This window comes from Polypterus senegalus, chromosome 5 (genome assembly GCF_016835505.1).
Source record: "Polypterus senegalus isolate Bchr_013 chromosome 5, ASM1683550v1, whole genome shotgun sequence".
In the NCBI taxonomy this organism is placed as follows: Eukaryota; Metazoa; Chordata; class Cladistia; order Polypteriformes; family Polypteridae; genus Polypterus; species Polypterus senegalus.
The window spans coordinates 122900748-122926129 of record NC_053158.1 but is presented as its reverse complement, the minus strand read 5'-3'; the positions used below and the strand labels follow the sequence as shown (position 1 = coordinate 122926129).

Here is a 25382-nt window from a genome sequence, read left to right as displayed (position 1 = left end):
CAACACCACAGCTCCTCTCAAGGTACCCTGTCATATGCTTTCTCCAGGTCCACAAAGACACAATGCAATTCCTTCTGGCCTTCTCTATGCTTTTCTATCAACACCCTCAGAGCAAACATTGCATCTGTTGTGCTCTTTCTTGGCATGAAACCATACTGCTGCTCACTAATCATCACCTCCCTTCTTAACCTAGCTTCCACTACTTTTTCCCATAACTTCATGCTATGGTTCATCAATTTTATCCCCCTGTAGTTACTATAGTTCTGCACATCCCCCTTATTCTTAAAAATTGGCACCAGTATAGTTCTCCACTCCACAGACATCCTCTCACTTTCTAAGATTCCATTAAGCAATCTTTTTAAAAACTCTTCTGCCATCTCTCCTAAACACCTCCATGCTTCCACAGGTATGTCATCTGGACCAACGGTCTTTCCATTCTTCATCCTCTTCATAGTGAGCCTTACTTCCTCTTTGCTCATCTGTTGCACTTCTTTATTCACTATCTCCACATCATCCAACATTCTCTGTCTCTTATTCTTTTCATTCATCAGCCTCTCAAAGTACTCTTTCCATCTTCTCAACACACCTTCCTATTCTTTATGACCCTAACCTGCTGCACATCTTTCCCAGCTTGGTCCCTCTGTCTACCCAATCAATACAGGCTCTTTTCGCCCTCCTTAGTGTCCAACCTCTCGTACAACTCATCATACGCCTTTTTTTAGCCTTTGCCACCTCTCTCTTCATCTTGTGCTTTATCTCCTTGTACTCTTGTCTACTTTCTGCATCTCTCTGACTATCTAACTTCTTCTTCACCATCCTCTTCCTCTGTATTACTCTCCTGTACTTCCCCATTCCACCACCAGATTTCCTTTTCCTCCTTCCTCTGTCTAGATGTCACACCAAACACTCTTGTTGCTGTCATCCTTACTACTGCTGCAGCTGTCTGGTAACTCTTCATTGCCACCCAGTGCCTGTTTTACCTCCTCCCTAAACTCAGCCTTGCAGTATTTCCTTTTCAACTTCCACCATTTGATCTTTGCCTTTGCCCTCATTCTCCTCCTCTTCTTGATCTATGCTGTCTAACTACACTTTCCCCTGCCACCACTTTGCAGTCTTTAATCTCCTTCAGATTGACTCTTCTGCATAGGATATAATCTACCTGTGTGCATCTTTCTCCTCTCTTGTACGTCACCTTATGTTCCTCCCTCTTCTTAAAATACGTATTCACCACAGCCATGCCCATCCTTTTTACAAAATCCACTATCATCTGACCTTCTTCATTCCTCTCCTTGACACCATACCTACCCAACACCTCCTCTTCTCCTCTGCTCCCTTCACCAACATGTCCTTTGAAATCTGCTCCAATCACCACTTTCTGTCCATTGGGTACACTGTCCATCACTTAATCCAACTCAATTCAGAAATCTTCTTTCTCATCCATGCACTAACAACATTCATCATCACACCTCCAATTTCCAGTTTCATAGTCATTACTCTGTCTGAAACTGTTTTCACTTCCAAAAAACTCTTGCCATACTGTTCATTCAGAATAACCCCTATTCCATTTCTCCTACCATCCACACGATGATAGAACAATTTGTATCCACCTCCAATCCACCTGGCCTTACTCCCCTTCCATTTATTCTCTTACACGCACAATATATCAACTCTCTCCCCTTACTAGGCATACTGCCAACATTCAAAGTTCCTTCCCTCAGTTTCACTCCCTTTACCTTCCTCCTCTCCTCTCTCCTCCGGACACGTCTTACCCTCTCCTCTTCATCTTATTCGGCCAACAGCAGCCCAATTTCTGCCAGCACCCTGTTTGCTAATTGGTGGTGGTTGTTGTTAACCCGGGACTCGACCGATTTGGTATGGAAATCTGTATTGTTGTCTGCATGTTTATCTGGCAAAATATTTAACCGGATGCCCTTCCTGACGTAACCTTCCCCATTTATCCAGGCTTGGGAGCAGCACTAAGAAACACACTGGTTTGTGCATTCCCTGTGGTTGGGTTATGCTTTTAGACTTGCTATAGAGGAGAAAATGGTTGCCATGATGTGATCTCCTGGACTTGCAGTAACACCATCATATGCTTCATGTAGTTTAAAGACAAGCTTTTGCATGCTGTATATGCAAATGCATGAACCTTTTATACTTGAAACAAGCACAACAGGAGATATAAAACTCAGCATTTGATTTGCCTTTCCCTTATTTTATTAATTTATTTGCATTATCTGATAGTACAGAATGCTACATCCATGAGGCAAAGTGGTTTAGAAAAAGCCTTGTGACTCTTAAATCTCAGCTCAACATTATTTTCTTGAGTGGTTTGCTGTTTTGTCCTGAATTGACCTGTTCTTATCCTATTATTTTCTTTTATTCTTATGAGAATTAACCCAGGATGCATCATCTGCTTTTATTTATAGATGGATTTGGTAATCTGATAACACTACTGTAGTGACTACACCATTTCTTGATAACCTAATGTCTAGAGAAGAACTGATCAATCATCTTTGAAACAGATAAACTATTGCAGTACGCTCTTTTTACAAGTTCCCTGACCTGTCTTTTTCTCTAATTTCCAATATTATTATCAGATATAATGTCTCCAAAAATGAATGTTGCTTTCAGCTGAAACCTAGCATTCTATTGCATTGGTTTTATTTTTAAAAAGCTAGATTGCTTGAAATTTGTAAAGCAGTGATTCTGCATCAATGAATTATTGTTTTCTTTCCATCAGATGACCTTAACTGCAGAAACTGTTGCCAGACGCTGAAAGAATTGACTGACACTTGAATAAATATCCGCTGTATTTCTACCTCACAGTTTCATTATAGAGGTTCATGGTAATCAGCTGCAGTGGAAGCCATGACTTGCCAGAGGCAACCTTTCAGATTGATTTCTCAGCAGCCAGCTGGTTTACCTGTTTCATGACCTGTAACTATCTTCAAGTTCAGTCATGAAGGCAAGTCGATAACGCCTTCAGACAGATTCTGAATAAAAAAATGGATTAATACTGAAGGTCATATGAAATGAGAACTATCTGCATATGCAAAGACCATCAGAATAATTACATAATGACATTTGACTTTTGGTTGTTGAAGACGCTTTTTTCTAAAGAAAATGTGAACTCATGCAAGTTCTATCTCTAGAGATCATAAGAGATATTTAAATGTGTTTTGTTTTTAATATTAATATAGAACTGATGGCTCAAAAAAGTAATGCTGCTTATGCACGCAGGTACTGACAGCACAAGAGAGAAGCAGTCAACCAAAACAAACAAAAGGCAAGCACATTTTGCTGTGTAGAGTGCCTTTTTATAGTCAGTATCATCCTAAGGCACCTCACGGACATCATATACTGTACAGCAATTGTTTATCCACTGCCAAAATGTGAGCATTTTAAGGTTTAGCTACTTGCTCAGAGTCATCCTGTGAGTCAGTAATATCGGTTGACCAAGCAAGCTGTAGTGTTTACAGTTCAACACCACAGACACCAAGATTTAGTAACTCAAGGACATCTTTATTTTTCTAAAGAGTTCCCATGCATTACAAGTGATTACAAGTGATGTCTTAAACTTTCAACTCCAATCAGCATAGACTGAACAAATACAGATTTTTTTTACTCTTATTTCTGCATATTTAAGTAATATTGTTATAATGTTTGTATTTATATACATAAATTGCAAGTATATTTATACATTTCCCATTACATGTCATGGATAGGCACAGCCCATCTTACCAACTTGGTAGGAACCAATTGTGGATAGACAGTTCAGTTTATCACACTTCCACTGTTCATTTTGAAATCATAAGTTAACTTAATGTGCAAATCTTTGGAAGGTACTTGGTGGAAAGTCCACATGGATATGGTAAAGTGTTCACACTCCACAAAAACAGTTGTTTAAATTGTTCTCCCTGGTTTAGGAGCAAGTGTCTAAAATAGGCTACAAGGAAACAACCCTTAATGAGATGCCAGTCCATAAGAAGCTATAAGCTAAACCTAGCACAATATACAGAATTTAAAAAAGGTTGTTTACTCATAAACATTCATGATCATCAAAGGTTAAGTAATTTTGCAAAAAAGAAAGGGGGGAAAATTTGCAGCATCCAAAGCTCATAGAGACTTATGCACACAGACTCAATGCTGTAATGCCTGCTAAAGGTGCATCTACTAAATACTGACTTAATAAGAGTGAATACTTATGCTATCAGCTATTCTGTGTTTTATGTTTGTACTTAATGTAGACCACCTTGCAGCAGTCTCTTTTCATTTTGACATTAAAGTGTCTTTTTCTGCTGATCAATGTCAAAAAACAATTAAATCATCCCTGTTTCAAGGTTGTATAACAATAAAATGTGAAAGCTTCCAAAGGGGTGGAAACATTTTTAGGACATGTGTTATAGTTTACCTCTATGGGCAAGTAGTTAACCAGCCTGTGTGCTGAATAATTATTGCTTATTTTAATTTGATCGCTCATGCTGTTCCCTCAAATTTGATGAATTTCTCTTTTTAGTCACACGTGAATCTTATACATTTCATAAAATCTGTTGTAATAGACTGCATGATTGCTTTTTTGAATTGGGAATATTTCATTGCATTGTTCTTTGTTATTGTTTTCCCCCTGCAATGTGTTAATATACATAATCAAATGAAATAGATTAATCAAAATATCAGTTATTTCAGCAGCTTCCTAGTATTAACCATTTTTCACTTACCTCCACACTCACCAGTTTTTACAGTTTTGTGGACTGTACAACAAGGGAAATCAGGATGCTGGACTTGTTTTATACCAATGTTAAAGAGTCATATAACTTTGTTACTTTGCCACCTTTGGGCAGCAGATCTGACCATGGTTTGGTACAGCTTATAGTAACATACAAACCCTTTTTCAGCAGCTGCCAGTCATCATCAGGAGTGTGTAGGAATAGACAGTGGAGACTGAGGAGGCTCTAAAGGAATCCTTTAAGAACACTGAGTGGGACATTCTTTGTGAGTCACAGGGTGAGGACTTTGTGAGACTCAGCCTCTGTATTACAGACTACATAATTTTTGTGGATAACACAGTTTCCACAAAGACAAAGTGTTGTTTCCCAAAAACAATCTATGGATCACAAAGGACTTGAAAACCCTACTTCATAAGAAGAAGACCTTTAGGTCTGGAGATGAGAAAGAAATTAAGCAGGTGAAGTCAGAACTGAGGAAGCAGCTATGTGAGGGGGACACTAACTCCAGAGATAAACTTGAGTGAAGGGTAAAACAACGTAGGAGAATTGTGGAAGGGAATAAGGACTATGACTGGGTACAACAAGGCTATAGAACCTTCAGAGGAAGGGAAAAAGAAGAGACCTAATAAACTGAATCAACCTGGGAAGGCTCCATAATTCCAACTGACATCTCTGCCCTGCATGACCTTCCCCAACAACACCAGTGGAGTTCAATTCCTTTCCACTTCCTGAACTGTCTGTCTCTGCTGATGAAATGAGGAGAGAACTGAGGAAACTCTGCAATGTCAAGACTACAGGGTCAAATGGAATCGCAGGTGCTGAAAAGATGTGCTAGACAGTTCTCTGGAGTCCTTCAACACATGTTTCCCCTTTCACTGTGTTTGTAGAATGTTCCCCAGCTGTGGAAAACATCCTGTGAGGTCCCAGTTCTAAAGGAAAGGCATTCTAGTGATCCTAAGAACTTCAAACCAGTTGTTCTTGCTTCATACATCATGAAGTCCTTAGAGAGGCCGGTCCTGAAACAGCTCCAACCCCTGGTTTCAGAATGCTCCACAAAGACACCTTGGACAAAGCCAGCACCAGAGTCAGGATGATATTTTTTGATTTCTCTAGTACCTTTAGCAACATTCTACCTAATTGACTGGAGAAAAAGCTCATCACAATGCTTCTGTCTCCCTTCCTGTTTACTCTGCACACTCTTCCAGTACAATACCAGTGCTTGTCATCTTCAGAAATTTCCATGTGACTATTCCATCATAGGTTGCATTGACAATGGACATGAGTCAAAGTACAAGAGACTTGCAGAAGACTTTGTCATGTGGTTTGGGAAGAATCACCTGCCACTTATCCTCAGTAAGAACAAACAGTTACTAGTGGACCTCTGGCATGCCAAAGAGCCTCTGAGAAATTCACCATTAAGTGGAGGATGAAAAAGTGGTGCAGAATAACAGATACCTGAGTGTTCTCGTAAACAGCAAACTGGACTGGCCTGACAACACAGTTGCACTGTACAAGAAGGGCCAAAGCAGACTGTACTTATTGAGGAGACATGGGTCTTTTAATGTATTTAGCAAGCTGTTAATAGCAGGCTGCTTGCTGCTTGTCTTAATCGGCACATTTGCAGGACAAAAGACGCTGACAGAGAGGTGCGAATGAATTTAAGGTGGGCCAGATTTATGAATTTTCTCATAGGCTCTGGTAATTCTAGTGTTAAAGATGTTTTACCTGTCCACAGTAGCCAGTATGTCTCTACACTGTGCTCTCCTAGCAAAGTAACTTAATTTCAAAATAACTCAAAATATCTTAACAAACTTATTGGGAAAGCCTGCTCCATCACAGGACTAATCCTGGAACCAGTTGTGGAAAAGAAGATGGTGGCAAAACTGGATGCCATCATGAAATGTCCACTCCATAACTTCCAGGAGGCACTTTTTTTGAAACACTTTTAGCCACAAGCTCATTCCTCCATGGTGTGCTAAGAAATGCCTCTTGGAATCTTTTCTATTTGCTGTTATGAGGCAATTCAATGCTTCCTCCTAACGTCCCAGACTAAATGCTTATACTATTCAATTTGAAAATTTTGCATAAATACACATTTATTACATATTACTAGCAGATTACCCAGTGGCTTCGCTCACTGAGTGGAAGGGAAAAATTTGTGGCTCTCATGAGGCAACGGCATTAATTACCCAATTTTATGATTTGCCCCTGCTACTCCTCAGTAGCAGCTGTGGTGCCAAACAATGTCATCTTAATAGATGAATTGTATTTCCTAATGTTCTGTAGAAAATGAGTTGAATGTGGATTTGCCCCAGAAATAAGAGACAAAAACTGTTCAGGTGGATGGCTTAAAGGTGTTAATTTCACCTTGCCGTCTGAACAACACATCCCACGTTTTCAAATTTAACCCTCTGTTCTTGGCAATACTCATACATGATATCCATTTCTCCTATTGTAACTTTTGGATGTAGGCAATAATCTTTTTCAATGTTATAATTCAATCCCTCCATATACAGACCCTGACGCATGTGTGACGGGGTAGCCTGTGAATACTGCATCCGTGAAATTCGTTGATCAGCGAGCCTGTGAGCCTTCTCTCTTGATCTGTTTCTGTCTCACTTTGTCTGTGTAACCTGACTCCTGTGGTCATACGTAACATGTTGTTCTTGTGTTTGTGAGGCCGACAATTGTGATTGCCGTATACGTTGATCAGCGAGCCTGCAAGCCTTCTCTCTAAATCTGCTTCTATCTCGCCTTCTCTGTATAAACTGACTTTTTTGGTCATACGTAATTTCAGTTTCAAACGCGAGTATGCGAGTGCATTATAATATGTTCTGTGGTCATACGTAATTTCCGTTTCAAATGCGAAAAGAATTTTATATATATAGATTGATCAACCTAAACTTTGTTTTTTATATATCTGGGGATTAATGAAGTTTATCTAATGCCGGTCCCAAGCCCGGATAAATGGGGAGGGTTACGTCAGGAAGGGCATCCGGTGTAAAATTTAGCAAAGTCAATATGCAGACAACGTAGATGATCTGCTGTGGCAACCCCTGACGGGAGCAGCTGAAAGAAGAAGAAGAAGAATGAAGTTTATCTAATCTTTTTGAAGGCTTTTGATATTGTCACAATAACAATCATCAAGCATTGAGAAGGTTTGGGGCAGCCACCCGTATAATTGTTCCCGGCTGCAAAACTGATTCAAAAACATGGCATGTTCATACAACTGAGTCCAAAACAGAACTGATTCTCTGGAGACAAGATGGAGGCTTTAAAGGCCAGCAAAGAAAGTGATGTCATCAATACAGGAACTGGAAATGACATCATTGGCTGCCCCGGAGCCGGGCGGGATTTCCCTAGAATCGTCTGCAAAAGATCGATAGTGGGCCTGTGCTGCTTGCACCTCCTCCATGAGACCTTTTAATATGGGCTGAATTTTTTCAAATCTACTGCGTAATTGTGTGATATATTCCAAAATATTAGTCGGGGGAAGAGCCTCTCCTTCCCAACCTTCTTATAAAATGTCCAATATAACCCGGGGTTGTCGTCCATATAATAATTCAAAGGGTGAGAACCCTGTTGAGGCTTGAGGGACTTCCCTGTAGGCAAAGAATACGAGGGGGAGAAGTTGATCCCAATTCCTCCTATCCCCGCTGACTACCTTGCAAAGCATCTGTTTGTGAGTCTGATTAAATCTCTCTACTAAACCGTCGGTTTGAGGATAATATATTGTGGTTTTCAAGTGCTTTATTTTAAGTAACTTGGCTGTTTCCATGAACGTCTCCGAATTAAGCGGCGTCCCTTGGCTCGTAAGGACTTCTTTAGGAACCCCAACTTGCACAAAGACTCCCATTAGTTCCCATGTGATTGCTTTAGAATTAGCTGAGCGCAACGGAACAGCATCTGGATATGGGGTCACATAATCCACAAGGACTAATATATATTTATATCCTCGGGCAGAGGGTTCCAGGGGTCCCACTATGTCGACCCCATCCTTTCAAATGGGACATCAATTAAAGGAAGGGGAACAAGAGGAGCACGGTCCCTCCTAGGAATTTGCCGCAGCTGACATTCTGGACATGAAATACAGAAGCAGTGAACCTCCTCATTAATTCTCAGCCAATAGAAACGGAGCTTAATACGCTCTAGTGTTTTCTCGGTGCCCAGGTGGCCTCCTAGTGGTGGGCGTGCGCTAACTCACAAACTTGCCACCCTTGTGCTCACTGACCCGATATAATAAATCATTTTCTATAACAAAGTGGGGTCCTTGTAGCATGGGTTTATTGGTGTGTTGGCCGTTGACTAGGACAACTGCATTCTTAGTAAACTTAAATGAATCATCATTCCATTTTTCCCTTTTAAATGAGGCCGGTGTTTGCCTAAGCTCAGATCTGAGAGAGGGTCTGGTCTGACCTCAGGTGGTTTGGAGTCATTCCGTTCTGGCGAGACGTGGACAGATGATGTAGTGATCTGTGACGGCCCAGGAAGTTCCTCAACCTCCTCTTGGTCTCCCATATCTCTCTCCACCGGCTGGGTACATGGTGTGGAGACAACTTGAGACGGCAGATTCCTGTCTGTAAAAGGCCCAATTTTGAACTAGAAGAGATCAGTACTTCACACCTTTTAATATCAGACCAGTCTCGCCTGAGAATCACAGCGAACGGTGGATTTGTGAGGACCGCTACGGAGATTCTTTTAAGTGATCCTCCATGGCTGATGATACATCAGGTGGATTTATAGCAGCGGATATCTCCATGTACACAGGTAATACTGGTCTTTATTTTTAACCACTGTTGCGGTAGTACGTATCGGCGATCAACAATAGAAATGTTGCTGCCGGAATTAAATAGAACTTTTACTTTGAAACAGTTTACTATTACCTCTCCCATATGAGCCATTAACAAGGGGTTTGAACGCGCACAATCCACCCCTCTCTCTCCATTTACATTCTGCCGCTCTCCCGAGTAAGGGCCACCCCTACGTAATCAGGGACTCCCGTGCAAACTCCAGTTTATGTCGAGAGGGCAGATTAAGATGGACACAATCTCTATGACATCCACTTAAGGACCGTTTTGCTCTCCCAAATTGCAAGGCTGTCCTAGATGTTTCAATGAGCTCAATAAGCTCGTTCACATTAGAAAATTCTTCCCAGCCCGGCTGGTTGAAATGCTCTGGCAGGCTATTTATTAATAGAAAGCAGGCCACTTTCTTGACTAGTTGAAAGGTAGTGGCCTTAACCAACCTGCCACATCTTCCCAGAGAGTATCAAGCTGCTCTCGGGTAGACTGCTTAGGGTCAGATCTCCATTTTTGTATTTTCCTCACTTGCTGGTCTGGGGAATCCCCACTTTGCTCTGTGGCCTTAGCCCTGCTGGGGAGGACACCTCCAAGAGAGCATAATAAGTCCCCATTGCTTCCCCCATAGAAACCAGCCCATGTCTGTGTGTCCCATTGACACTCTACATATTTGATTTAGGTGGCCCGGAACTAGACAAAGGGAGCGGAGTCTGCACCGGTTCTTTCCAAATTCCGAGACGCAATCCACACCCAACAGCTTGGCCCAGGTAATCTCCCACCTGGACATGATTCAGGTCCGGTCCCGTTCTCTTCTGGGTTTTCTCTATCCTGCTGGCTATGCCACTGTCACAATAACGACCATTAAGCATTGAGAAGGTTTGGGGCAGCCACCCGTATAATTGTTCCCGGCTGCAAAACTGATTAAAAAAACAAGACATGTTCATACAACTGAGTCCAAAACAGAACTGATTCTCTGGAGACAAGATGGCGGCTTTAAAGGCTAGCAAAGGAAATGATGTCATCAATACTGGAAGTGACCTCATTGGCTGCCCCAGAGCCGGGCAGGATTTCCCTAGAATGGTCTGCAAAAGATCAAGAGTGCACTTCGCCACCCCCTGGTCTGGTATAGAATCACATGTATTCAAGTCCTTTAGTTGTCTCTTAAACACACGTGTGTGACAATATGTTCATTTGTGAATTTTATTGTACACGTTAAAAATGTTACATTTGAGTTGTGGTACCTCTGGCACATTTTGAAGCAAGTAACTGAATGTGCCAGTGCTAACATTTCAATTCCTGATGTAGAAAATAAGAGTTCACTATTGCACAAGTTTGATTGCAACAAAATAAATCTTCATGTGTGGGAAGTGCACTCAAACAATAAGGATAAGGATATATTCAAAATACCAGCTGTGACTTCAGTAAATTAATGAATGATCTTTATTGCCTTAACAAATGTGAGATACTATACACACAGTTAAAGAAATTTTAACAAAGCCCTGAATAATACAGCTTCTATTTTTTTTACAAAATGCCAACTTATGCACAGCTCACCTTGAAGAAAATTGATTATAACTTCAGAGAAGTGTATAAAGTGCAAGAAATGAAATCATAATGGGTTAAACAGAATTAGAAACAAGTTATTAATTTAGCTGTTTTTTGGTTAGCATTTATAACCAAGCACACACTTATTTTCATGTTCACATTTTGTATAAAAATTAATGATTTTTCATTCTTTTATAATTTGGTCTGCTTATTAATTTTTCATGCTTTTTTCTATTTTGCTGAATATGATGATAATTTTCCCTTTCATATTAATTGTTATTGAATACTGTAAGTTTACTGTAAATTTTATGATTAGTTTTTGTTTGCAGTCCTTTATTATTTATTAATTAATTATTTATTTATTTATAATTATTTATAACTCCAGTCCTGGAGGGCCGCAGTGGTTGCACATTTTCATTCTAACCCTTTTCCTAATCAGCGAAAAGTTTCCACTGCTAATTAACTTCTTTTCCTTTCATTTTAATTGCCATATTTTTAAGGATACATTCCTCTGAATTGATCCTTTTCTTCAATAAATGGCAGCCTGTGGTAATTTGCCTTATAGGCATTAACAGTAGTTAAAAAAAGAGTTGTATATCTTCTGCAAGATTTCAAATATAAGGCTTACCTTTTTGTCAGTTTAAAAAGTACAGAGAGATGTTTTAGTATTGCCACAATAACGTGTGGTCTTCTAGCACGTATCACATTTTGCATGGAGTAAGATCACTGTCAAAAATAACTCATAATAATTTAAGTCAAATTTACATTTCACATGTGTTAATTACAATATAGTACAATTCAATACAATTTATTTTTGTATAGCCCAAAATCACACAAGAAGTACCGCAATGGGCTTTAACAAGCCCTGCCTCTTGACAGCCCCCCAGCCTTGACTCTCTAAGAAGACAAGGGAAAACTCCCAAGAAAACCCTTGTAGGGAAAAAATGGAAGAAACCTTGAAAGGCAGTTTTCAAAAAGAGACCCTTTTCCAGATAGGTTGGGCGTGCAGTGGGTGTCAAAAAGAAGCGGGTAAATACAATACAGATCAGAACAAATCCTTAATACAGTATAAAAATAAAAATTTTACAAGTACAGACCAGAATTTAACAGTAGATGATATCACATAATATGATTTGGATTTATTTACAGTCCTGGACACTTCACCCATCAAGCTGCCTCCCCCATTTGGCCATTCCACAGCTGAAACATTGCTTGTGTTACTGAAAATTATGCTTGCGCTTCTGAAAATTCCGCTTGCTTCTAAAAAATACACTTGAATTTCTGAAAGATAGTCTTACTTCTGACAATTACGAGTACAATAATCAGGCATGACAAAACTGTCAAAAATATATCATTGGATACACAAGACATTTGCTATCTCAGAAGAAACCATTGACTATTGCTACTACGCATGAGCCACAAAGGTGGAAAGGTGGAATTATTTTTAACAGCGATCCTACACCATATATATGGGCTAAAGCTTTGGTCATCGGTTCAATTGCCGCCTCAGTGTTGCTTGCTTGTGATCTAACTGGATGTCTCAGGGACTGGAGTTTTTCCTTGCAGCATTTAATGAATGTCCATGGGCAGTCAGCCCGGGCTATGATGCTAATCCATCAAGGGGGTGCACCATTGTACCCACAATTTACTTCACATGCGAGTCTTTGGCAGGTCTGGTGTAAAGTCCACACAGATATGGGGAGAAGATAACCATTTCACATGAGCCTGAAGTTATTTGCTTCCAGAGTCAGTTTCTTATTCACTCAACTTGTGCAAAGAATTTACTTTTTCAACGTTACGAGCCAGTCAAAATATTCTGCAGCATAAAAAGATATTAATGTGTGTCATTAAAAATGGATTTTAATGACACACATTAAATGGATTTTATTTGAAAAAAGAAATTAGTGTTACACATTTTCTACCTGATTGGATACAAAGAAGTTGACGAGTGCCTTTGTTAAATGACAGTTCAGACTTGCCCAGCTCAATGACAGACTTGGCACACTGACATATCTAATGAGTAAGATGTACTCTGATGTTTAATGGGCACAATAAAACATTAGGTGATGTAGGGCACCCCCATTTTCATTGCTTTGTGACAAGATAGATGCTTTTGTTATATCTGAGTTTGGTACATGGGTCAGATTGACAGGTAAAGTTGGCACATTCACATATCTAATGAATGGAATTAGATGTTTAAAGCTAGTTTTGAGAAAAGAAACATGCCTTTGTTAAGTTGAGGTGGAACTTTGGGTACATGGGTCAAATGGACTGGCCAATTTGTCATATTCTCATATATCTAATGAACAGATTTCAATGTGATATTCGACTGGCATTATACAAGGTTGTATGCCACTGACCCACTCTAATTTTTAAAGAAAAACAAATAACTTTGTTAAACTGCAGTAGAATTTTGCTGACAAACTGGCAATGGAGAAAATTAAGTGTGATATTTAATGGGCACTGTAAAAGGTTAAATGGTGTTGGACCACACTAGTTTGCATAGTTTTGAGAAAAACTTTGTTAAGTTGCAGTTGAGTTTTGTACAGATTAATGTAACTACCTATCTCAGATTGACTAGCAAATTTGTCATATTCCCATTTTTAATGAATAGAATTAACTTTAATGTTTAACAGGTGCTGTACAGGATTGCACAGCATTTTGCAACCCTTATTTTCATAGATGTGTGAAAAGATTCCTTTCCTATGTTGCAGCTGAGATTTGCCTGGCCTTACATGAGTCCATGGGTCAAATAGGCTGGCAAATTTGCCATATCCAATGAATATGTCTAAACTCCCTGATATTTGAGCTTGAGTTTTTAACTCATTGACGGCCACATGTAAATCGAATGCTTTTTTTACCTTTGGTTACATTCTTGAATGAAGGTTTATTTGATATTTGGACTAATGTTTTCACACATTATACAATTCTCATCATTATTAGTATAACATGGAACACGTTTCTGCTTTAGGTATGTGTTCAGCATTTCTTGCATTTCTCGAATTTCCTTTCATCCTACACTTACCCAGATCTTTGTGGACACAGAACAGAAATGAAATGCATGTATTCCAAATAATGATATACTGTATTATTTACCCTATACAACTCCAGGCACCTCCCACGCAGATAAGGAGCCTTATCTTGAGCTGGGAGACATTTTTGCCTGCAAGCTGAGCTCCATTAAGGCAGGGGATGGGACAGCAAGTGTTACGTGTTTTTCTGTAGGCTTCAGAAATTCTAGTGTTAAAGGTTCTCAGGAGCATAGTAGAAGTCTGGAACAACCACAACTCTTCCTAGTGCCGGCCACTAGGCCAAACTGAGCAATCCTGGAAGAAGGACCTTGGTAAGTTAGGTGACCAAGAATCCAGTGGTCACTCTGGCTGAGTTCCAGAGAACCTATATGGAGATGGTAGAAACTTCCAGAAAGATAACCATCACTGCAACACTCCACCAATATGGGCTTTATGAGAGAATGGCCAGACAGATGCCTCTCCTGTGTAAAAGACATATGGAAACCGACTTACAGTTTCCAAGAAGGCACCCAAAGGACACTGAGACTGTGAGAAACAGGATTCTTTGGTCTGATGAATTCAAGGTTAGCATCATGTCCAAAAGAAACCAGGCACAGCTTATAATCTGTGCAGTACCATTCCAGCAGTAAAACATGGTGGTGACAGCATCATGGAGTAGGGATGTACAGAGATATCCTTAAAGAAAACCTGCTCCAGAATGACCTGAACATCAGACTGTCCAGGATTTTGGACCGGACAATTACCCTAAGCACAAAACAAAGACAACGCAGTACCATATGGATGGCAACTCTGGGAATGTCCTTGAGTTGCTCAGACTTTAACCCAATCTACCTTCAGTGGAAAGATGGTCTCCATCCAGCCTGACAGACCTGGGGCCTCATGCATAATGCAGTGTGTAGAATTCACACTAAAACATGGTGTACGGACAAAAGATGAAATGTGCGTATGCACAAAAAAATTCATATGCAAAAAAACCTTGCTTAAGCCAACTTCCACACACTTCCGCTACATAAATCCTGGTCTACATGAAAAATAATGCTTGTGCACGTGCCTGCCGCCCTTCCCAGATTCCTCCCAGAACTACGCCTCTTTGAATATGCAAATCAACATAGATATTCCCTTAAGTTCAGCATTCTTTGAAAAGACAATGGCGAAAGTACAGGGAAAAAAGAGGAATATCAGCGAATACGAAGTGGAGCCAAAAAAAAATTTACTATTTGTTGGTTTAAGCAGTTGTATAAACAACAAAAGGAAGTTGATCGCAAGTTCCAGTTCAGAAAGTCGCACAGTGCCTAAAATAAGAGAAGTTGTCAGATGTCAAAGTCCCATGAAAAGTCGAGTCATAACCCTCCGTCTGGGTGTCATATGGAAGCTAATTAGGGTACAGAGAAAAGAAAAAAATAGGGACACAGTTGAAAAAAAAGCTTGAAATGCCAATTTTAATCTTAAAATTTCCACTTGAATCTCAGTTTATTTTGTCATTAAAGTAGACCGTCAAAAAACTTAATCTTAAAATCTTTTAATTTATTAGTTTCTTAAATCCTATTGTAGCTAAAGTAGCATGTTAAATGCTTCGTATTCTATGTGTTCTTCTATGTACTTTATGTGTGTGAATTGCTACTTGCTTCTTAAATGGGCCTTCTCTTATGCTGACAGAACACAGAATACATTACATTCATGATATTACAGCTATCCAAACAATTTAAATACTGAGATGTATACTTGATATCATTTTCATGATGAAATAGATTAAAGCATGTATTAAACATAGGCCCACAGTGGTGCAATGATAGTGACGAGCTGTCACCCCAACCAGAGATTGTTCCTGCCTCCTGCAAAATGCTTTCTGCATTATGCGCAATCCTCGATGAAATAATTTATTGCAGCAGAACTGTCTTTTTCAAAGGTACCAACCCCCATTTCCTGTCCTTCCTTTTCTTTCTCCAAGTAACCAATTACCACACAATCAGCTCTTTGATAAATGTCAAGTCATCTGTAAGCTTAGAAGGCTGATTCTTCAAAGCTTTTAAGGAACATTGAAATATATTTGTATACATGTTTAATCATTCCATCCAGGGTTTCCCCAGTCCCAGGAAGCATACAGCAAAAGGCAGGAGCAATCCCCGAACAGGGAGCCAGTTCATCGCTACTGCTGTCCACTGTGTCCTCACGTTTAATATCAGTATACATTATTTAAATGAAGCTAAAAATGTATCTGTATAATGTAATATATATACTGCATTTCATCTGAAAAATGATATCAAGAGCTCCAAGAAGATATCAGCTGGAAATCTAAATCGACTTAGAAGCCAGTCATCATCACCTGTTAATATATATATATATATAAACAATATATTGAATTAAATTAATTCCTTTATTATTATTGTATGGTACAATGAGATTTAATATGCAAATCATTCCATAAACTTATTTTCCTTTAAAATGGTAAAATAACAACAGAAACAGTAATAGTAAAAAAAGATAAAAAGAAAAATATACAATATGAAAGCCTAAGTGGCGTAGGTTGTGCAATATTACAACTGTAATGCAAGTTTACAGTGAGTGAGTACAATCAGTTCTACCGGGAGCACTTGATGGACTAATTGACACCAAATCTAAATAAAAAGGGATTTATTATTAGGTCAGATAATAAACTACCAAAGAAAGAAAAGAATGAGGAGAGCACAATATGTATTAGCCTCACTCAGGCTTATTCCACCTTTGCATAATAATCCCTCTCAATTCCATCTTGCATCTTGAATCTTGGCCTGCTCTGAAACTCATACTCCTTCATTCCAGGTGAGTCCATGGCACTGTTCTTCTTCCATCTCCAAGCTCACTTAATTGACGGTAGGAGGTCCTTTGTCATATGCCGTGCATATAGGTGTGCATTTCAGTTCAGCTATTGATGTCTGATTGTGGGTTGACACCTAGTGATATGATGATAATGCCTTGCACATTTTGTTAGTTGTTGTTCAATAAAGACAAGAAAGAAAAGGCACACGCTGTCTGCTTGTCCGTTCTTATCAAAGAAAAAGGCTATGATAGTGTACTGCATTACAAATACATGACAGAGAGTATGGAAGCAAGTACACTGTGATGAATTGTGGATGGGCCTGAAACCATGCCTGCGCATGATTAGCATGGTGGAACCTGATTTTGTCCCACACAATAACACAGGTCATATCACCAGTTCTACAGACCAGAGTTATCTCATCAAGGAGTGCTACAAGGAGCTCTGCATTATATCAGCTAATACAAGGTCTGTGTCACACCACACCATCTTCTGATATAGCCACACACTTGGTGATGTTTACCCCACGTAGTCTGGGTTGTTTGATATTTGCCTGTTGGCTGCTGAAATTCCAACCTCTTCTCCTTGTCTTGGCCACATTGTAGCCTGCCTCATCCACTAAAATTAATTTATGGTGCTTTTCATCAGCATCCAGGGCTATCACCTTCTAAGTAAAAGGAATGTTGCACAGTGAATAACTGATTACAATACAATGTCAGAGAATCTTTCACAAACAGACATCATGACAATTAACACACTTCAACATACTCAATCCTCAGTTGCTTTACTCTGTCTGCATTTCTCTCAAAAGGCACACAGCTTTAAGGACCTTTGGTGCTTTTCAGCAGGCATGCACTGGTTGGAGTTGTTGAAGATGTCTTCATTGGCCCATACCAAATTGACCACAGCTGCTCTTGTTCATCAGTCTGCCTCTGCCACCATTATGGGTTTAGTCTCAATTCTGTAGGGACTACTACAGGAGAAACATGATGTCATACAGTAGAACACATTTTCATAGTCACATAACCTACACCGTGCTAAACATTGGCTTGCAGTATGAGGTTATCTGACAACTAACAACGAAGAGTAGCCAATGATACTGTAATGTTCACTGTACTGCATGGGATATGGTTACTCAGTTTCTATAAAACTATGTTCTAAGCGGAATCCAACAACTATCATTTAGAGCAATTGTATCAATTGATAGTTATATAATTGTAATGAAAATTCAATGTGCAAGGCCATCTTAACAGCATCATGGGCCCCTACCCGTACCAGCCTACCCCAACTTATGCACATACTTCCAAGAATTAAAGTGTAAATAGTTGCTAGAATTAAACATATATTTATTAGTACTTTAAATAAAATAAACACAAATATCCAAATAATACAAGACGTTCTGAAGAACAAAAATTTCAGCCTATACACAATATGTTGTTATACTATACAAATAAAGAGCACAAGCGAATTACTTTGAATTACTTGGTACAAATGTTCGCAAATTTTCTTTACAGAGTTATTTTATTAATACTTAAAATACATACTATACATCAAAGGTTAATCAATGCATATGTCTAAGTAATAAAAGTTTTGAAAAGTAAAAATTTCTGGACATGCACAATAAATTAATTGGTATTTTATATAAATGACTCTGTCATAAAAGAAACTTACTATAAATTAATTATTTTTATCAATTATTTAAAATAAACTTTTTATTACCTCAAAATCAAAAGTCTTCAATACATCACTTTCAATACACATCAAGGAAAGCCAGTTTAAATGCTGCTGTCCCATTGTGCCTTGAAGCTGATTTTTTAAATTAATTTAAGATTTGAAAATGAATGTTCTCCTGTACAGTTAGAAATACATACACATAAATATCTGAGAGCAATTTCAACATTAGGAAGCACAGCTTTCAAGTTGTCTGAAATTATTTTTTATGTAATGCAGACAGTGCCTCACAATTTTCATCAGTATTTACATAGTGCTTGAGATGGACACATTCATTTAAAAGATCATTATCAATGTTATCAAGATCTTGGTGATATTGTGACAGTTAGGGGGCGCAATTGCTCCTTTGAACCCCTGTCCATGACTCCAGACACCAGGTAAAAGTTCAATAATTGACTTTATTAAATTGCCACAGTGCACAAAGCACCCACTCCTCCACTATACTCATAAACAATCACAATTACAAATACAATAAACCAATCCTCCACTTCCAGATGCATTGCCACCCTTCCACCCAGCTCAGCTCACCGTTTGGGAGGTCCCACAATCCTTTTATATTCCCTGACCCAGAAGTGTTCCCAATCCCTAGTCCATGTGATCTTGTATGTGATCTTCCTGGTCAGGTAAAAAGTCCTTTTCTTCACCCCGGAAGCACGTCATTCCCCTTGTCCATGTGACTTGGAGGTACTTCCGGGGTGTAGGGTAAATAACCGTTGTTCCCCCCTGCAGCGTCTCCTAGTGGCCCACATGGTATCCAGCAGGGTTGTGTATAGAAACTGCAATATCCATGATGCCCTGCTGGTCTTCAGGGACCCTCCATACTGCAGGGAGGGCTCCACCTGGCGGCTTGGGGGTATTGGCTGGGATAAACGGCCGGCCATACACCACAGTATTCCCTTCCCAGTGACGAATTATAATTCGGAGCGGCCTGCCCCGAGAGGGAAGTCTTTCTCCAAGAGGACATTCCGGTTGAGCCTTGACTGAACCTTGTATCTTGTTCCCTGGAGAATCTAGGGGAAATATTAGTCAAATTCGACAGCTTGTCCCCCTCTCTCTAAGGACAGTTTGCCAAATGTGGCTCAACCTTCGGCATCCATAGCACTGCCTCCGTCCTCCTGGTATTCTCCCCCTGTGGGATTGAAAACAATTGGAAACAAAGAGAAGGGCCGCCCCTTCTCTTGCTGGGAAAGAAACCCCCGACGCCTCTAATGGTGCTCTCTCTCCTTTTGATTTCTTGTCAGGAGACCCCCGTTTTATTTTAGAGGTCTCCTGTTTCATCTGGGGCTTCTCCACAGTCTGGGTTACTCTACTGAATAAAAAGAGCCCTTTTACTGTCTGCACCCCTTTTGTTTTATAACCTACCGGTGGCGGTGTCTTTAGGACTGCCTCGCTCCTGGAGTCAGCACTGTCCCGCTGCCCCGGATTGATCAGCCCTTCCCCGACCACTCGGTTAACGATTCGGCTTCTCTTGTAGGGCATGCCATGTACTGGCACCCACTATTTAATAAAAGCGGGCCCAGATTACACTGCGTCCCAACTACTTTATATACGGTACGGGTTTCACATACCTGTACCGCCACCTCATGTAATATGGGAGGCTTTTCATCCAATCGCCGCATGTAGGCTCTCACCTTCTCCAACGATGCTTTGTCTGCTGCTCCCAATTCTCCAACGATCCTCTCAATGTTTGTCAAGACCTGCAGGAAACTGCTTACGGGCTTGATTAACCTTTCGAGTTCCCGCAAGTTGACAACTTTATTTACTTCGGCTGGCAGAAGACTCACTTCCTTGTTTGCCTTACCTGCCAACCGGGAGCCAATGAGCACGCCCGCTTCTGGCACGTGCTCTGGTGAGTCTGGCAGAAGCTTCTGGGACTTGGAGTTCTTTGAGGGTCGGGTCGCCTCCTTCGGCGGACTGTGGTCTGTCTTATTTAATTTATTGACATCCCGACTAGTCATTTCCCGACCCTCCTTACCTTTTTCTGTGGTGAGCGGTGCTTCGCTCGCCTCCCCCTTCCCCTTCGGAAAGTCCAAGTCTGTAACTTTGGGCTCGAAGGCGCAAACAGCGGGACACGGACCCCCTCCTTCCCAGAAAGCACCAGGTTTGTTGCCGTGTACCTCGTCGGCTGCCTTCATGCGGAAGTCATCTTCCTTGTGCCCTGGCTCGAACAGGAGTGTGCCATCATCTTCGGGGCAGTCTCCTTTTTCCTGTGGAGCCTCCAGGTGATTATCTCCGAGATATATACACGGGTCAAAGTGCGTTATTACAAACAGGTTGTCGATGACGTTCCCGGCACGTACCTTAGAGTGATTGTTGTTCCCTGGAGGTTTCTCCGGACTTATAAGGCCACTCCGTGACACCTCCCGAGCGTCGGCCAGTGCGCACATGGCTCTCCCGCTGCCGTTATCGCTCTGCTTGCCCTTCTTCTTTCCCATACCGGACTTGTTGAAGGTTGGTTCCGGCGCTATTGTGGTGAGTCCTGACGCCGTTGTCTTCTCGGGGTTCTCTGTCCACAGAAAATTTAAATACAGGTCCTCTGCAAATGACGCTAGAGTATCCTGCCGGCTATGCCACTGTGACAATTAGGGGGTGCTATCGCTCCCTTGAACCCTTGTCCACGACTCCAGACACAAGGGTAAAAGTCCAATAATTGACTTTATTAAATTGCCACAGTGCACAAAGCACCCACTCCTCCACTATACTCATAAACAATCACAATTACAAATACAATAAACCAATCCTCCACTCCCATGCGCTGCCACCCTTCCACCCAGCTCAGCTCGCCGTCTGGGAGCTCCCACAATCCTTTTATATGAAAGGATGAAACTAGAATATTCCATTGATGTGTTGAAACAGAAAAAGGAATACAGATGCTGAATGAAGTCAAAAAAATTGACAAAAAAAAACAGATTGAAGAGAACTCTCTACTGCTGTCAATCTCACCAAGTTCAGGCTGTGTCCAACACAAGGGACATAAACAGCAAACTCATTCAGTTCTCAAATCTGTGTTTGCAATCCAGTATAGCGTTCAGACATGTTAGATGCATTGTCATATGATTGACCACAACAGTTTGAAAGTGGAATTTAATTAAGAAAATCTATGCCAGTGTCTGCTAGAGTCTTTGTTCCATGAGAAAATATTTAAAATTTAATGAAATTTTCCACATGCTCACATCCTTGAATATGCTGAACAGTAAATGTTAGTTGATCGATGTATGAGACTGGAGTAGAATCCACACTTATTGAATAATACTAAGAACAGGCTGCCATTAATTCAAATTTCTTTTTTTGCTGAGTATATATATATATATATATATATATATATATATATATATATATATATATAGTGAGGTTTCACGGAATGCCACATTGAAATGCATCCCGAAGAGTGATTGCTGCGTCTGTGGAAGACTGCTTGTCCATTGCTGGGGCAACCGCAGTCTCACAGCGCTGCAGGGGAGTGCTGCAGAAGCAAATCCGAGCCAATCTCAGTCGCGCTATAAAGGTCTGTCATAGATGGGTGATGCAAGGAACATCATAAATGCAGGGAACAGCATTACTTAGCCACTATCCTGGTCACGACCCTGCCTGACTGCTGTGTCTGTGTATAGGAGAGTGGTAGATCCCAATACAATAAATAACGTGCTGTTCCTGTTTCAAGCTGAATTAAGCTGGTTTTGCTAAATACTGAGACTCAGCCTCGTGATTTGGGGTGCAAGACAGTGACACATGCATCACTATATATATATATATATATATATATATATAATATATAATAGTATAGTGTTTATTAAATACTGATATAATGATATTATAAACTATATTAATCTATAACTTAATTATACAAATTATTAACTGTTATGTTAAATATACCTAGACCTCTGACCCTAACAGCCCACAACTAAACAAATCTAATCTAACCTACATAGCCATCTCCAAAGAGGGAATAGCTTTCATGTAAAGGCAATGACGTACAATTATGAAAGACAATTACTTATGTAAAGGATATCCAAATAATAACATTTCCACCAACCTTGCTGAAGATGTTAATAGCTTTCTTATATAATATATATCTACCTACTGGAGACTGCTGAAATTATGAGGGATGTTTTAGTTATTCCTACACCCTAGAAAATGAAAATAAATGGTTTTTGGGTTCAAAGCACTTTAATAACATTCCACTTTGAACTTTATATTTACTATTTAATATATTTGTTTTTGCATAATTTTATCTATCATTTGTTCAATTTTTGTATTTTAGTAAATGCATTTCTTTATTTCTGTCCTCTATAAATAATGATAGTAATCTACTTGAGTGTGCGATAATCTAGTATTTGTAGTGCAAGTATACTGTATAACTACATCCTAAAGCTAATGACACCTAAAAAGTGAATTAATGGCACTTAACGACAAACCAGTTTGGTGAAGGCAGAGAATATCTCCCAAAATGCCAAAACAGATGACAGTGATGCATATACCTGTAGGTAAAAGGCAATGTTTCCAAGCCTATAGAAAGTAAGTTGATGCTAACTTCATCCACTTTTAATTTCCAATATTCCAAAATTTCTAAAAGTTTGAGTTCCAGGTACCAAGGAGTCTTATCTGAATTAAAATAGAATCAATTTCTTTGCATAGATTTTACATGGATGGTTCTTTTGGCAAAGCCACAAGATGTTTTAGAACCCATAGATGCTTTCTTTCTGCAATATTTCTGTTCACAACTTGACCTATAGAATACTGTAATTGCAAATGTAAGTCAATTCAGCATAAATTCTACTTAAAAGTTACCCCTTGAGAATCTACTGCACTATGAGACTCTAAGGATTTGGAAAAGTGAGGCAGCTTTACCATATAAGCTAAGTAAAATACTAATGGATTAACAGCTTGAAATTCTCACAACACTTTTCTGCTACTTAAAATGGAGTGATAATTTGCTCACACGTCAAGAATATTTACACTAAATGTATTTGGAGAAGTCAGGCAACAAAATAAAATGGTTCATTATTTCACCAATGAACTAAAAAAGACACCAACGGGTTGACACTGTGAAATTCTTGGAACCACTTCCAACTGCTTATGATATACTTAAGATTTATTACACCACTTTATTTGCACTTCTGTATTTGGCCACAGTTGGACTGACTCAGAGAAACATGAATATGCACTGCTCAGGCCACTCAAACATGTAGAATAGTAAGAAATGACATTAAATTAAAATCTATGTGGTGGTGTCCTATTGCTTGACTCAAGTTAACACCATGCTGGAACTGGAAACCACCACATAGAGTTTACTGAACTCTATCCTATTTCCACTGATTTGTTTCTTGACTCTTTCCCTTAATAGACTGCATGCAATTTGAATTCATATGTAGAGCAAGATTATCATAGAATGGGCCCCCCATGCACCTGTGGCCCCTGGGCAGTTAAAAGGTGTGCCCATGCATTAAGACAGCACTTGAAATGGTAATATTTTGATGTTAAGTTGTGTCATTTGATTTTAGTTCAAAGAACAAATGATCTTTGGTTTATGTGTAGTGTATCCAAACAAATGGAAAAAGTGTTAAGAGTTTTGAAAAATTTGCATTTTGATCATCGGTTGTGAGTTTTGTGTGTAGAGTTTTGAAAAATACAAACTAGGTTAGAAAATAGTGCCATTGTAATTGTAATAAACTGTAATAAGCCAGTGGTTCTGGTTCATCCCTGACCCCTTGGGTGGCCTTTACTGTCCTGATGGGCAGTATATATTGTGAAGAGAGGGGCTGAACGCACCCCTAGAAGATGCGGTTGCTCCTCCAAAACCCGCTCTTAAATGGTGATACTATGGGAAGAAGTTGGTTTTTTTTTACCTCCTCTTTGCTCCATTAGCTGCCTGCTTGCTGCTGCTGCCGTGTTGCCTAATCTGTATCTCATGCAGCGCTTTGAACATTTAAAAGCCTGTACAGCAGCTGTCCTTTTGTCTTTTTGCCTTGTCTCTCTTCTCCCCGAGTCATCCTCTGCTTTATTATGCTATATACAAATAAAATTTATGTTTCTTGAAAACCCTGAATGAATCTGTGCAAATGTGTGACCCAAACCTGACAATATATACTCACCGGCCACTTTATTACATACACCAGTTCAACTGCTTGTTAAAGCAAGTATCAAATCAGTCAATCACATGGCAGCAATTCAATGCATTTAGGCATGTAGACAGCCTGTTGAGGTTCAAACCGAGTATCAGAGTGGGGAGATAAATTGATTTAAGTAACTTTGAATGTGGCATGGTTGTTGGTGTCAAATGGGCTGGGCTGGGTATTTCAGAAACGGTGGATCTACTGGGATTTTCACATACAATTATCTATATTGCTTACAGAGAATGGTCCAAGAAAGGGAAAATATCCAGTGAGTGTCAGTTATCTGTACAAAAATGCCTTGTTAATGCCAGAGGTCAGAGGAGAATGTCCAGACTGCTTCAAATTAATAGAAAGACAACAGTAACTTAAATAATAACTCGCAACAGCCGATGTATGCGTAACAACATCTCTGAAAGCACAACATGTCAATCCTTGAAGCAGATGGGCTACAGCGAGAGACCACACCGGGTGCCACTCCTGTCAGCTGAGAACAGGAAATAAAGGCTACAATTCGCACATACTCACCAAAAGTGGACAATAGAAGACTGGAAAAACATTGCCTGGCATGGCCCGATTTCTGTTATGACCAGTGGATGACAGGAACAGAATTTTCCAACAACATGAAAGCACGGACCCAT

The 25382-nt window shown here is 39.9% G+C and overlaps 1 protein-coding gene across 1 annotated transcript in view; it reads left to right on the top strand.

Annotated features, from left to right (window-relative positions):
* The window catches only part of cntnap2a (contactin associated protein 2a), a 986203-nt gene that overhangs the window by 85097 nt on the left and 875724 nt on the right, over positions 1-25382 (top strand). The gene's annotated exons all lie outside the window — the stretch shown is intronic.